Genomic DNA, 16,172 nt, shown 5'->3' with positions numbered 1-16,172 from the left:
TGTGAACGTTCCTTTGCCATTTTGAGATTTTAATTTCTAGCGGAAAGCTAACCAGGAAGTGTTTTAGCACATCACGTGACGCATCTGAACGAATCACGTTGTCAGAAGTTGACACGAGCCAATGAGATTTCGTTTCTTGGTTTAAGACCCCTTTGTACTTTCACGATTGGTTGCTGAAACAAAGGAAATGACCATATTTGGATCCGATGAGATTGTGCAGGAGAGACTCAGCTTTCCAGCGATGATGACATGGTGCAAACAGCGGTCGCGGTACTTTATGTTACGTTAGAATCAGTGCTTGAATTGGAATGAAAAAGGTGCCAGTACTCTAAAATCAGCAACTTTTTCAAGTCAATTTTATATATACAGCCCACAAACAAGAATGTGGCTACTATAATGCTGGTGGGTTTGTCTCTTTACTACTGTATATTTTAGAAAGGTTCACTGTACTTAACATTTTTTATGATAGGCAGCGGATATGGCTAAAGCTCAGTAAGGTCAATATTAACTGAAAATATAGCAATCAAAGTCTAGATCTTCTGCTGAAGACACATGAAGCAGAGACCTTTCAGGTGAGAGCCCCTCTGGTGGTGTTCAACATTAATGACAAGGAAACAAAGCTCTGGTCAAAGCATTTTTTATAAAAAGCTTTAACAAAATTAAGTATTTCTGTACATTTTGAATGCAATCTAACTTTCCAACTCAGAAAACGAAAAACGAAAAAGTGCCAAAAGTCTTCTCACATGGCTGAGCTGCTTTGCAATATACTTCACCACTGAAGAATACAAATATGTATAAAGTAAACTATGATGCAATCTAACTTTCCAACTCAGAAAAATGATAAAGAGCATGAACAAAGAACATGTAAAAACAAATGCAAAATTTGCACAATCTAAAATGAGAAACTGTAACTGCAAGTAACAAAGTCTGAGCCATGGTAAAGGGTTACATTGAACACCAAGCTGATCAGATAACTCCCTGGTTGGTCTGAAGTCCTTCTATCTCCAGGATCTGTACAAATCGGCACATTATGCCAAAAGTCTTCTCACTGGGTGAGCTGCTTTGCAATATACTTCACATTGTTAGAAAAGGCTCCAGAAGGCCTTGGGGACATCAGTATCAGGGTCTGGAGCTGGACAGGCTCTTTCATCAGCACTTCTCCTTCCCTTTGCCAGCCAGGACCTCACATACTGTTCCGGATTGAACTGTCCTAGTGATGGTCCATTACATTTAATGAAAACCAGGCTGGACAGTCGGCTGACAGAGAGAGCATTCCTTTTTGCAGTAAGGATATCGTTCATGCAGCTGAATGCCCGCTCACACTCACTAGTGGAGACAGCGATGGTTCGGACTGCTTTCAGTAGAGGCTCCATGGCAGCAGGTGTACGGGATGCCCTGGTTTCCTTGTATTCGCGAAAGCCCTGAACAGTCTCTCTTCTGTCCACTTTCAGCACTTCGCACAAACGTAGCACCTCTACGTCCCCATACTGTACGTCTAACTCCTCTTCAGGCCAACTTCCAGGATGGATAACTTTCATGTCCTGGATTAGCTGATTGTCCCGGGCCTCCCGGCCATGTAATGGGATTCTCTTGTGCTGACATGAGAGGAGTTGTGGAAGTCATTCTGTGTCTCAGATTCTCTACCATACTGCGGAAAAACTGACCTGCATGAATCTGTACAAGCCTGCCATTCTCACGCAGGGCAACACCCTTGAAGGACTTCTCAGTAAGAGCTGTATGAACTGTAGTCATGTGTGGGCCAGGCATGGTGACCATGGATTCAAAAACTCGTATTTCTCGAGTTAAGAGCCTATCTGCTGTAGGCAGTGTCATCTCTCTTTTTTGGAGTTGCCGAGAGGTCGCTGAGCTCTGTGAGCGCATCGTACATCAGTCCCAGATTGCTGACAACGTTGCAGATGTGAGCACATCATCCAGGCCCTTGTACTTTGCTCTGTCTCTGGAATCCCTGCTCGTGTCGTTTGCAGCATTTGTGAAGTGATCATGAAGCACTCGGTAGTTTTCCCAGACTGCTCTGACGCTCCTTTCACTTGAAGCCACCCAGCGGATGGACAAAACACACGCCCTATCACCAGGAGAACGCTGTCCGACTGCTTGCGCACACTGCGCTAACTGCCTCTGATTTTTGGGGGAGGCATGGAACAAGGAATAGAGTTTGTCAAAAAAGATCTGGAAATGATTGAGCCCTGAGACCTCCTTGACCACATCCCCAACTGCCAGCTCTAGACGATGATTGGAGCAGTGCCACACAACAGGCTTGGGAATTTACTACACAACTGGGTAGCAACGCCTGTTCTCTTCCCTAGCATGACTGAAGCCCCATCACATGCAAAAGAAACGAAACACTGACCTAAAAAGTCCTCGTTAAAATCTCTTCCAAGACACTCCATTAACGCCTTTGTGATGTCATCAGCCGTTGTTCCATCCAACTCGATCAGCTCCCAAAAAAACGTTTCGGGCAAAGCATTAGCTAATGCTGAGCGTAGACACACAACAAGCACGTTTTACCACTAATAGTGGTAGATTCATCGACCAAACACAGAGTTTTCTTTGGTTTTCTGTAATGTCTTTTGCCATTTTTTTCTTCAGCTCATGAGCTATGTGGTCGATGATTTCGCCACAGGTTTTATTGGAGTGCAAAACCCTGCCCACGTTCAGCCCATTCAGTTTCTGTACATTCAAATCAATTGGCATCATCAATCAATCAATGTTTATTTATATAGCCCAATATCACAAATGTTACATTTGTCTCAGTGGACTTTACAGTTTGTACAAATATCAGTATGACAATACGACACCCTCTGTCCTTAGACCCTCACATCGTACAAGGAAAAATTCCGGAGAAAACCCACAGTTTAAAGGGAAAAATGGGAGAAACCTCAGGAGAGCAACAGAGGAGGGATCCCTCTCCCAGGACGGACAGACGTGCAATAGATGCCGTGTGTAAATTTAAAAGATAATACATTTGCAACATAGGTAGTCCAAATGTTTGGAAATGCATGTGTGTATAATAGGAAGATGAATCCACGAGGATATCCATCCAGGACCTATGATCCAGACCACAGCCACGACTCAAGATCCAGGGCTCGCGATCCAGGACAGAGGAGCGCAGGATCATCCATGACTCCGGATCCCGGCGTATATAGACACCAAAAAGAAAGACATTTGGGGAAGCTGGGTTAATTGGAACATGAGGCATGTCTGTGAATGGCCGGCTATGTTTGCCAATTTTATATGCCGTTCGAAAAACTCTGATAGTGTGTTAATTCAGATGTATGCATCGACTGCACTTGATGTTGAATAGTTTCACGTGAAGCAGATGTAAGGATGTCAGCAGCTTTTCATGGGCTTGTGATTCTTTATGTTCTTTGATTTTTTTTCTCAGGCTAGCTTGTTGTTTGTCCTTGTCAACACCGAAATGAGACACTGCACACTCACCCCATTCCGTTGACAGTTTCAGTCCTTGTCCAGTGTGTATTCCCAAAGATTTGACATCTCTGCATATCCGACATCCTAGCTTCTTATCTTTAAGAAGGAGCCATGCATTGGTCTTGCAAAAATATTGCACCTGGTCCGTTGTCCAGCAGTCAGGTGCATCGCTTTGCCCGGTGTTGGTGGTGGCAGTTGCGCCAGCAGCAGCTAACGTTAGAGGCTCTGGAGGAGGCCGGAGCTAGTGCTAATGCTAATGCACTAGAACTTGGAGCAGGAGGATCAACCAAAGAAAGCTCCCCATCAGACACAATTTCCAACAGGCACAGCATTCTCTGTATTTGAAGTTTCTTCCGGCGACAACCGCTGTCTTTTGCACTTTTATTAATCCACACTAACATTTTAGAAATGCTAATTTGTGACGTGACTTGCTTTCCTTCTCTCGGGGGCGTGCCTGCTCTGTTCTATCACTCTACATAGCCACCCACTGGGTGGGAGTTGCACTGCATAAACACACAACACGTGCATCTAGGTATGTAAATTGTAAAGCATTAAACATGGTTTTACTAACAGTTTTCAGTATGTTGTTACTTCGGCATTATTATTATTATTATTATTTTGAAACGTGTATTACTATTAAATCACGGTCAAATAGGTTAATTTTGACATAGTCGTTTCCACCACAGTATTTACATGGAGAAGATAAGCCCCGCCCCCTCTCCAGCACGTTCTGTTTGAATGACAGGAGTAAACAGCTGACAGCCGCTGTGAAACTCCAGCGGTTAGAGCGATGAGAATGTCCGTTCGGCACCTCATGACGCATCTACTGAGTACCGGGCGGCTGTATATATATAGATATGGATGTATAATAAGAACGGCGGGAGAGTGTTGAGTACTGGCACGGTGCATGAGTACCGGAGTACCGCCAGCATGCCGGTACTGAGCAAGAAGTGCCGGTACTCCATGGGTCAGAACCAGAAGTGCCGGTACTGCGTACCGGTGAGTACCGGCCCAATTCCAGCACTGGTTAGAATGCTAACTTTTGGTGAATTTAGGAGAAATATACAGATGCAAATAGACAAACTATAGTAAAATGAACACTTAAATGTGTATTTTGTACGTTTTCCTTCCAAAAGCCTGAAAGAAAACATGTTATGGAATCAAAATAGCACAACATCTCAAAATTGACCAGTGCATGAAAAACGATGTTTTTGCCTGCCGTGTCTCGCCTTATACAGGCAGCACCCCCTGAGCAAAATGACTTCCCGCGGCTATGGTGGCATGTGGCCCGTGGCCCATTATTATTATAACAAGTTGAAAGTGCGTGGATAACTGAGAAAGTAACATCCAAAAAGTAATTTTACTGGTTTTCCAGCATGTTGCTTTATTTTAAAATAAAGAAAATGTCCAAACATAATATAAGCTAGCATGAATGGTTAGCCCTGCATTCATAAGTGACGAGTGACCTGCGTTGAAAGCTAAACATACAGTAGGATACCTAGAAGTGAGTTAATTATCTGTTTTAATCTTCACTTTTTATCTTTTTTTTTTCCTTAACGTTTTTGAAACTATTCTTATATGTAAACCTTTGAACACATGATTTCGCAAAGCTATTAAATGTTTCACGTAGGCCTACATACCTCCTCTTGTGCTCCGTCCTCCTGAGCACCAGTAGCGGCAGCAGCAGCAGAAGTGTCCGCACACAGGTGCATGTGATCCGGCCGCAGGCAGGCTCTGCAGCGGGACGGGTCAAAGGTGTTGGGCAGGAACTGACGGCAGTAGCGGTCCTCAGCAGGGGGCGCCATGTCTATCCTTCTGCTGCTGCTGCTGCTGTTGGCTGGCTATCGCCAGGCACCTTAGCACTAAAATAGCCTTCATTTTCAAAATATCTGCTGTGGTTATTTCCCAGGAGACTCTTTGTCATAATCATAATATGAATAACAACTATCATCAAAACAATGAAGCTCTTATTAGTTATGATTAGGAAGGCTCTAAGAAATTAAAGGTTAATTATTCAGATATATATTTTAATTGTAGATAAGCAGAATAATTCCTATGTATAATTTAAAGTGTATTTGAGATGTATCTTCTTTAAATAGACCTCAGTGAGTCATGCCTCCATGTTAGTTACAATGCAATATATCTTAAGTAGAGTTTGGGAGCACTCATGGCTGAAACACACACCACTATTGATGGGATACCTTTACACCTCTGTAACCATTACATAGAGGGAATCCTCCAGCGTAAGGTGTCCATGACAAGGTACACATAGAAATATAACAGTATTTGACAAGGTACTACCTTTTGAAAGTGGTTCAAAGTCTTCTTTTTCACAGCGAAAAGGGTTTCATTTCCAACTGAAGATCCATTGTTAGCTTAGTTTCTACACACAAGGTTGGAAATGGTCTGGAGTGATCATGGAGGCTAGAGAGGTTGGGGTCTTTGTCAGAAAACTAACACTCATTGGTTCTTACATTGGCCCAATATGGTGACTATGTCCTATCAAATATCGTTATCTTTAGAAATTGAAATGTGGCACTGACTCCTCCTGACAGATGTCTTATGGACGGTGGTGGGCTTGCTGCACAGATGGTTACTCTGACAGTGCAGCATTAAACCGGAGAGAAAAAAAGTGGAGAAAAGAAGGATTACAATGTCTGGGAAAAATAATCTAAAATGAATTAAATCATTATTTGAATGCTGATGCAATACAGAATTATACAGAAAGCAACGAACAGCTGATCGTAATATATGATTGTTTGAATAAATTAGAAAACAGTGTTATTACCAGAGTAAATACAGTACAATACACAACTTGTATCCTCCACCAAACTTCTTTAAACAAGTACAGTGTGTCTCTGATAACTGTTGGCATCATGAGTTGAGTTAATTCCCAGCAGGGGACAAAGTGCTGAGGCGGTTTTCCGTGTTTGAAGGAGCCACAAGAGGGGGCCTTTTGTCTCAACAGAGCTGTGTGTGTGTGTTTGTGCATGGTCGTGTGTGTGTGTGCGTGCATTTGTGTGTGTATGTGTGTGTTATTGTGTGTGTTGTGTGTATGTGTGTGTGTTAAACACATGTACTACATTTGTGATGATTAATTACAGTTTCGTGAGTCTTGAACATACGCGAGTCACATTTTTGTCATGCACCACTTTCAAATGAGTCTTCAGGAAGTGGGAATATAATTAAACATGTTTGGCAAGTAACATGACAATTAAGGAAAATCTATTTTTGTCTTCTGCTGCGAGTCTCATGCTCTCTGTTGCTCGATTCAGCTCCTCTGGCAGCCGTTGCTATAATGAGAGAGTGGAGCCAGTATCCATGGAAATGCAGGCAGAAAAGTTCAGCTGACACAACTTAAAACAAACAGGAAAGTTAAAAGTTTAATGTCTTAAAGTAGCTTCTTATTTATGATTAGCTTAATTCTTTTATTAACCCTGCATCTCCTCTGAACTCCTTTGAGTTTTAGCGTCTTTTAGTTCACTATTGTGTTTTTACAATTTGCAGCTTTATTGATTAACTTTGTTTAACTGTCGCTTTTCATGCTTAAAAGAGAGCAAGCCTTTTCCTTTCAGATCCTTAACCCTCAGTGGGTTTTTTGGTGCAGTCAAATATTGTATTGTTTTCGCTCCATGTCATATTATTGTTTGGTATAATTCATATTAAAAGTGGAATAATCTTGTGATCCATGGCAGACAAATCATAGGAACATGTGATTTGTATGTTGCTACTTCTTGATATTTAACTTACTGTTTTCCTCCTGTGCAAGAGTCTTATTTTTAATTGAGATATATAACAGTCTGTGTTTCTTTAATGAAAATGATGTTGCCCACCTCTCCGAGAATTATTGACACGTGAGGTCACATGCCATGTGATAAGCTTTCGGCTTTTATGGTTTTTATGCTATTGATCGTTTCTCTGTGTGCATCACTTTCTCTAGAAAAGACCATAGACTGCATATAACATGAAAATACTTGATAAGAAACAAATACTGTTACAAAGTCTGTTGTAATCAAACCAATAATAGTTTATTAATTAAATCCCTATCAGCAATTACAGAACAAAGGGCAAAGATTGATCCAACACCCTAACCTTGATCCTACCCCTCGCCCTCACCCAGGGCAAGTATTGATCGTGACTTGCATTCCTGCTCAGAGACTTTTTGAACTAAAGTACTTCAACCCTCTTTTTCACTGTCAGATCAACAAGCCAACACATATTATACTTTAATATGTAATGATTCCACAAAACTCTCCTACATGTATCCCGTAGCTTTCAGTTGCATGTACATTTAATCTAAGAATCAGTGTAATGTTTCCAACATTTTTAACATACACTGAACAAAAATATAAACGCAACACTTTTGTTTTTGCTCCCATTTTTCATGAGATGAACTCAAAGATCTAAAACATTTTCTATATACACAAAATAACCATTTCTCTCAAATATTGTTCACAAATCTGAAAAAATCTGTGATAGTGAGCACTTCTCCTTTGCCGAGATAATCCATCCCACCTCACAGGTGTGGCATATCAAGATGCTGATTAGACAGCATGATTATTGCACAGGTGTGCCTTAGAATGGCCACAATAAAAGGCCACTCTGAAAGTGCATTTTTGCTTTATGGGGGGGGTCTGGGGGGGTCCGAAAACCAGTCAGTATCTGGTGTGAGGGGTAGGGTTAGGGTTAGGTTTTGTGTTGGGGTAGGGTTTAGGATTCTCGGTTGAAAATGGTTGCACGGGCCTGAGGATCTGTGGATGGGTGTGTGTGTGTTGTTTGACCTAAGGTCAGAGAGGAGTTTTAAATATGGACAAATGCTGGGAAGTGTGTGTGCTTATAATTGGCTGTCCTACAACAAGGGCACACCCTGGAATCCAACTTAGATTGAGGGGGTCCTGGGGGATCGATCTCTGGGGAGGTAGGCATGCCAAAACTTGGAGGCAGGCAGTAAACGGGGCACACCCTGGAGTCCAACTTGGGTTGAGGGGATCCTGGGGAAAAGTTCTCCGGAAAGTCGGCAGCACGCAAGGGATTCCGTGGGCCAACAGTGGAGCAGCTGAGCCAGAGCCCAATTTAAGTGGCCATCTGGTGTTATTGGGGAGAAGTAAAAGGGGAACTGGGAGATGGCTTTCGTGGAAAGGGGGGGAGGGGAGGAGACTCTTGGGTGGGGAGTAATAAGGGAGGGGTCCTTAGGTTTAGGGCTGGGAGACCCGGGTCCCTTAGGCTTAGGATAAGGGGGAAGGGGAGGGTCTCTCAATGGCTGCCGAGAGGCCTGGAGGGGTTTGGGGTGGAGGACAAGGTTAGAGTCGGAGCCCTGAGAAGGGCAGAATGACTTAGGGTCAGGGTAGGGATGAGGTTGGGGTATATACCCTGGGTGGGGTGGGGGTCTTAGGATGACGGAGAAGGGATGGGGAGGTGAGAGGGGGAGGGGTTCAAAGAATTGTGTATAGTGGTTACCGTTCCCTGGGTCAGCCTGGGGCCATAGCGTTTTCTGGCCCACCCTGTGGCGATCTGGAACACTAGAGGGTTAAATGGGGAGGGGTGTGGGTGTATGTAGGTGTGTTCTTGTAGTGTTGTTGTCAGTATGATCATTGTGGTATGCATCCAGTTTAATTGGTGTTGGCATGTATCTGTGTGTGTGTGTACTCAGTTGGGGTAGATGGTTTAGCTGATATGCAGAGAGTATGTGACTTGGTCTGAGCATACCTGGGGGGAAGGTATGTGAGGCTATGGCTTGGTCTGTGGTGTATTTATGATGTGTGGCCTGGATGAGTGTGAAGTAATGTTTGACAAGTTTTCTGGTGGCTGTTCCAGTGGCTGTATGGTGTTCTATGTGTGTAGTTGTTAATATCAGGTGTTGGTGGTCTATGTGTGTAGTTGTTAATATCAGTGTGTGTTCTATGTGTGGTAGTGGTTTATATCAGTATGTGTTGGCTGTGCATACTCTCCACGTTCCACTCAAACTGCACATACTGGGTTCTGGAATTGAACATTTAAAAACCGTGTGGGCTCTTACCTGGGTAGGTTTTGTAGTGGGGCCTGGTGAAGACGGTTCCGGGTGGTTGTGGTTGGAAGTCTTTGTAATTTCTTATTGCAGGTCCAAGTAGGATGGTTGTAGGAGTCTCCTTTTTGGATTTCCAGGCGGTGATTTGGGGATGTGCAGGTCCCAACAGTTGAGAGGAAGTGTCTGTTTTTGTAGAGTACAGCTTCCATATGGGTGCAGAGCCTAACACAAACAGTTAAAAGCCTCAAACTTTAATTAGCACGAATTTAAAAGAGGTTTAAAAAGCTTGTATTTAAAAGCACTGGTCAACATTTAAAACAGAGTACCGTTCAGTGTAGGTGAGGTGAAGTAGTCTCCTCGACGTTTCGATACAATGTATCTTCTTCAGGAGGAAAGTCCGAAAACCAGTCAGTATCTGGTTGTGAGGGGTAGGGTTAGGGTAATGTTGTGAATCGAGTGGCCCATGGTGGTGGTGGGGTTATGGTATGGGCAGGTGTATGTTATGGACGACGAACACAGGCCACTCGATTCACAACATTACCCTAACCCTACCCCTACCCCTAACACCAGATACTGACTGGTTTTCGGACCCCCCCCACCCCCCCCCAATAAAAACAAAATGCACGTTTCAGAGTGGCCTTTATTGTGGCCATTCTAAGGCACACCTGTGCAATAATCATGCTGTCTAATCAGCATTTTGATATGCCCCACACCTGTGAGGTGGGAGGATATTATCTCAGCAAAGGAGGAAGTGCTCACTATCACAGATTTTTTCAGATTTGTGAATAATATTTGAGAGAAAATGGTTATTTTGTGTATATAGAAAATGTTTTCATTTAATTTCAAACCTTTATTTATACAGATAAATCCCATTGAGATCATTGATCTCTTTTTCAAGGGAGACCTGCTCAAGGTAGTTCCACATGAAACATAAAAACATAAATAGAACAACAAAAGGACATCATACAGCATCATTTACATAATTATCCACATAAACAGGTACCAATGATACCGTTATGTACTGTGGCAGGTCCCTCGATTAACGAGGCTGGTTGTTAAATTACAGGCTGTTTTTAACATTATTCAGGCTCAGCTCTCTGAGCTTAAGCTTCTTTTAAATGTGGATAAAACCAAGGTAATGCTCTTTTCTAAAGCTAAAGCTAAAAATACACCAGAGACTGCTTTGGATATTGGTAACTACGCAAGAAATACAACTTGAAGTGGTTACCTGTTACAATACTTGGGTATCTGGCTTGATGACTGTCTCACTTTTAAACTTCATGTCAATAACCTGCTTAAAAAGCTGAGGGTTAGGCTAGGTTTCTTTTACAGAAATAAGTCCTGTTTCTCGCTTGAGGCCAGGAAAAGGCTAGTCACTGTGACCTTTTTACCTGTGCTGGATTATGGTGATTTGTTATATATGAATGCACCTGCCAATTACCTGAGCAAGTTAGATGCTGCGTATCACAGTGCACTGAGATTTTTGACAAATTGTAAAGCACTTACGCATCACTGTACCCTGTATGCCAAGGCGGTTATGCCATCACTTACTGTACGGAGGCTCAGTCACTGGTACTTTTTCATTTACAAAGCCATGTTGGATAAACTACCATCTTATATCTGCTCCCTGATCTCTCTGCGAATTGAAAGTACTTATTGCCTGAGATCGCATGCTGTGGTTTTATTAAATGTGCCAAGTGCTAGGACTGTCTTAGGGAAGAAAGCTTTTAGATGTGCAGCTCCTCTAACATGGAACAGTCTGCAAAAAGAATGGAAAATTACCAAGCTAGTACCACTACATGTTTTTAAAGCTCGGTTGGATGCTACACAATCAGATGCTGTTGGTACCTGTACTTGTGGTTAAATATGTAAATTGTAATCCCTGTACATTTTGCTGTATGATGTCCTTTTGTTGTTCTGTTGTTTATGTCTTCTTGTGGAACCTACTGCTGCAGGTCTCCCTTGAAAAAGAGATCATTGATCTCAATGGGATTTTACCTGGATAAATAAAGGTTTTGAATTGAATTTAATTGAACCAATAGCTTCCGATTGACTAGCATCCAACCAAGCTTTAAAAACATTTAGTGGCACCAGATTGTTCAGTTTCCATTTAATTTGCAGACTATTCCAAGACAGAGGAGCTGCGCATCTAAAAGCTGTCTTCCCTAAGACAGTCCTAGCACTTGGCACATTTAATAAAACCACAGCATGCGATCTCAGGCAGTAGCCACTTACAATTTTCCGTGAGATCAGGGAGCAGATATAAGATGGAAGTTTCCCTAACATGGCTTTGTATATAAAAATGTACCAGTGACTGAGCCTCCTTACAGTTAGTGAAAGCAAACCAGCCCTTGCATACAGGGTACAGTGATGGGTTAATGCTTTACAGTTTGTCACAAATCTCAGTGCACTGTGATACGCAGCATCTAACTTGACCAGGCAATTGGCAGGTGCATTCATATACATCAAATCACCATAGTCCAGCACAGGTAAAAAGGTCACAGTGACTAGCCTTTTCCTGGCCTCAAGCGAGAAACAGGACTTGTTCCTGTAGAAGAAACCCTAGCCTAACCTCAGCTTTTTAAGCAGGTTATTGACATGAAGTTTAAAAGTGAGACAATCATCAAGCCAGATACCAAGGTATTTGTAACAGGTAACCACTTTCAAGTTTTATTCCTTGCGTAGTTACAATATCTAAAACAGGCTCTGGTGTCTTTTTAGCTTTAGAAAAGAGCATTACTTTTGGTTTTCCTCAACATTTAAAAGAAGCTTTAGTTCAGAGAGCTGAGTCTGAATAATGTTAAAAACAGCCTGTAATTTAACACCAGCCTCCTTAATGGAGGGACTGCACAATACAATCACGGTATCATCCGCATAAAAATGTAAAGTAGCTTCATCCACATTTTCACCTAAACTGTTGATGTAGATGGAGAATAAAAGTGGACCTAAAACAGAACCTTGGGGAACACCATTTGCAATGTTCAACCACTCAGAAGACAGCCCATCAAAGTGAACACATTGGGACCTTTCAGAGAGGTAGTTCACAAACCACCCTACTGCATGGCTGGACATGCCTATACTGGCTAGCCTCTGCTTTAAAATGTGATGATCGACGGTGTCAAACGCTTTTGAAAGGTCAATAAATAGAGCTGCACAACTCTGCTTATTATCTAAAATACTCGCCACATCATTCACCACTTTCATTGTGGCAGTGATGGTGCTGTGTTTTCTTCCTGAAGCCTGACTGATGTTTAGACAGGATGTCATTTGTACATAAAAACACCTTTACCTGTTCACTCACTAAGCGTTCAAGAACCTTAGCCAGAACTGACAACTTAGAGATTGGCCTATAGTTATTTAATAAGGTGGCCTCCCCTCCTTTTAGCAAAGGTAGGACATACGCTGACTTCCACAATTTTGGAATTGTGTTAGTGCTGAGGGAGAGGTTAAAAAGAGTAGTGAGAGGTGGAGCAATACAATCTGCAGCTATCTTTAAAAAGAAAGGTTCTACGTTGTCCAGGCCGGCCGGTTTCTTAGGATCTAACTTGGTTAAAGCTTCACGAACAACATCAACAGTAAAAGGGGTAAAACTAAAAGGGTTTTCCAACACACGTTTTTCAGAGTCACATACTGTAGTGTTCACAGAAGCAGAGTTAGTGACGGAATCAAATAGAGAACCACAGGACACAAAATGCTCATTAAAGCAATTTAGCATAGTGGCCCTGTCTGATATAGAGCCAGATGCTGTGGTAATGCACGGAGGTAGCTCATTACGGATATCGCCGGTGGATAACGATTGAATGGCTTTCCAAAATGTTCCAGGATTATTCAGATTCTTTGTGGTAACTGACAGATAGTACTTTGATTTAGCACTTTTGACATGTGAAGTGAAGCTATTTCTTAGCTGCCTAAAATGCAGCCATTCTACCTCTGAGCCTGATTTCCTAGCCTTTGCCCAGGCCTTGTTTCTCTCATGAAGGAGACTGGACAGATTAGCAGAAAACCAAGGATTGTCTCGTCCCTTTACTCTAAATGTACGCAGGGGTGCATGTCTATCAATGATCTCCATAAAACCAAGATAAAAATAAGACCATGCGGTTTCTACATCAGCACACAGATCGATTTTACCCCAATCAAAATCAAACAGATCATGCACAAAACCCTGCTCCACAAAATGTTTTTTGTCTCTCTTAATGATAATGCGAGGTTTAACCTTTTGGATCTTTGAGTTCATCTCATGAAAAATGGGAGCAAAAACAAAAGTGTTGCGTTTATATTTTTGTTCAGTGTAGAAACATGGTGTGCAGAGTTGTTGAAGTACGCCGATATTGTTTCCACATTTAAAACAACAGTCTGTTAAGAAAAATACTTATGTTATACAAGCCTTTTTTTTGAGAGAATTTAAAGTAAAGCTAACAACACCCATTTGAACTGAACCTGCCCACAACAAGTGTGGGGTATTCTTTGTTAATTTCATAACATGTTCCACACTTTGTGACACAAAGCCTCAAGGAGAAATCACAGATTGTGAGTGAGTACAAAAACCAATCACACAAAACAATTAAAGTGCATGTTGGTATTTATATGTACAGATCAACACGGCTTACAGTTAGAGTAGATGTGTTCACCCCATTCCTTGCTCGCCATCTTCGACCTGCTTTTCTAAAAACATATTGACCTGGATCAGTGCTCACAGTGAGTCGTCTGCCTGCTTCTGAGTAAACTGGCTCACATGGCACATGAGGGGGAGTCATTAAGAGAGCCACAGAGACGGCCCGCACAACAGAAAATAGCTCCCACATTATCGGCTCATCACGTTTAAAATGGACTAAAGGGAATAGTAATTTACTGTATTGTTAAGGGTCTTTCTGTTATTGACCTCTTTAATAAGGTTTGCTCTGTGAGTCATTATTCTGTAGGCCTTTATGTCTCTGTGCACCTGTGATAAGAAGAAGTGATGGATAGTCCGAATTGAGACAAAAATACAGGAGTGCCTGCAGCTAAATATGCCACATAAATGCATTAATATCTCACTGCCACCAAGATTAGAGCTATTTCTATACCCAGATGGCCGAGTTGGCAGTAAGATGGTCTTTCCTTTATCTCAAAATGTCCCAATTAGCAACTTAACAATCTCTAATTAGAGGCTTTTCTATTAAATACTTTGACATTTAAAGTGTGGCTGCACAGGAAGCCTGCTGAAACACAGATCTGCAGTAAAATGTATTGTTTTTTACATTATTGTACTATAATTTGTGCAACCCACATTCATTTTGCAAGTGTAAGTGCCACCTCATTTGATTGTAAAACTTGTGTACATGAATCATAGAAGCGCTACCCTCACCAACACATCAGTAACAACTTTTGTTCAGACGTGTTGCACGGAGGACACTGTGTTCCTTCAGCCGGGAGTTATTATTGCCAGCCCACTTATTCCCACCTAGTTAATCCCCTGACCTCTGACCCCTGCCCACAATGCTCCTATATTACTGTACCCCCACGCCACCCCTATGCAATGCAACACCCACCTGTCGTCTCATGAATATTTAAGGAAAAGGCGGTATAAAAATAAACTATGTGGGGGGATGGAGAGTGTATTTATACGCGAGAGAAAGTACACAAAGAAGAGAAAAAATGGTTTCCATGGAAACTAAAAAGTTGTCTAATTGGCAATAACACCTCAAAGAGGTCTGAAGAAGAAACCAGTCTCAGCTGCTACCATACTAAATCAATATGTCCCTTTTAATTTATTTACACTTTTTTATATTTATTAACACAGACTGGTGTTGCAACAAGTACAACAAGGTTTTGGTTGAAGTCATTTTTCAGTTCTGTCTGTTTCAGAGATTATGTATTATCAGAAACTAAAGCAGGAAAGATTATTTTGGCACACAGGTAGCACACCAGATTGATTTAGCATCCCACACGCACACACGCACACGCACACGCACACACACACGCACGCACGCACGCACGCACACACACACACACACACACACACACACACACACACACACACACACACACACACACACACACACACACACACACACACACACACACCACACACACACACACACACACACACACCACACACAAATCAAACCAGGCTGCCAACCGAGAGGAAATGTCTCTTTATAAAGGGCTTTTAATATCGGCTGGACATAAATCCTGCACATATCATCTCATATCCCAGAGTGTTTTATCCCATGATAATTTTAGAGCCGCAATTTATGATTATTTTCACTACTTATTTATTGTTGAGTTTATAAAAGTTGTGAATAATCTTAACAGCCCTGACACAGAGCCCAAAGGGATTATCTCAAAGTGCCATTCACTTGTATTTACTGTGGTTAATATGGACAGCTGTTCACATGCATCTGTTATGATCACACTACTCGGGAACAAAACTAGCCTTCTCCCTATAATGAGTACAAGTATAATGCATACTGTTCCCTAAACAGTCATTTTTTCAGAAAAACTATTTGAAAAGGAAATATATATTATGACAAACATGAGTAGTAAATCATCTATTCATCATTCTTCAATAGACTCGACGCTGCAGCTCTATATTCTCTGCGACTTGCAGCCTGGTCAAATGTTTTTAATTCCTCATTATCAGAGTTTTCTGACAGATTAAGGTTCCAGGAATTGCAAAAGGATGTAAACACAAAACACTCTTATGTAACCTTTGTTTATCAGAAATGACATAATCACTTCC

The sequence above is a fragment of the Gymnodraco acuticeps genome, unplaced genomic scaffold, assembly GCF_902827175.1.
Source record: "Gymnodraco acuticeps unplaced genomic scaffold, fGymAcu1.1, whole genome shotgun sequence".
NCBI lineage: Eukaryota > Metazoa > Chordata > Actinopteri > Perciformes > Bathydraconidae > Gymnodraco > Gymnodraco acuticeps.
Note: the sequence above shows the minus strand (reverse complement) of the source record.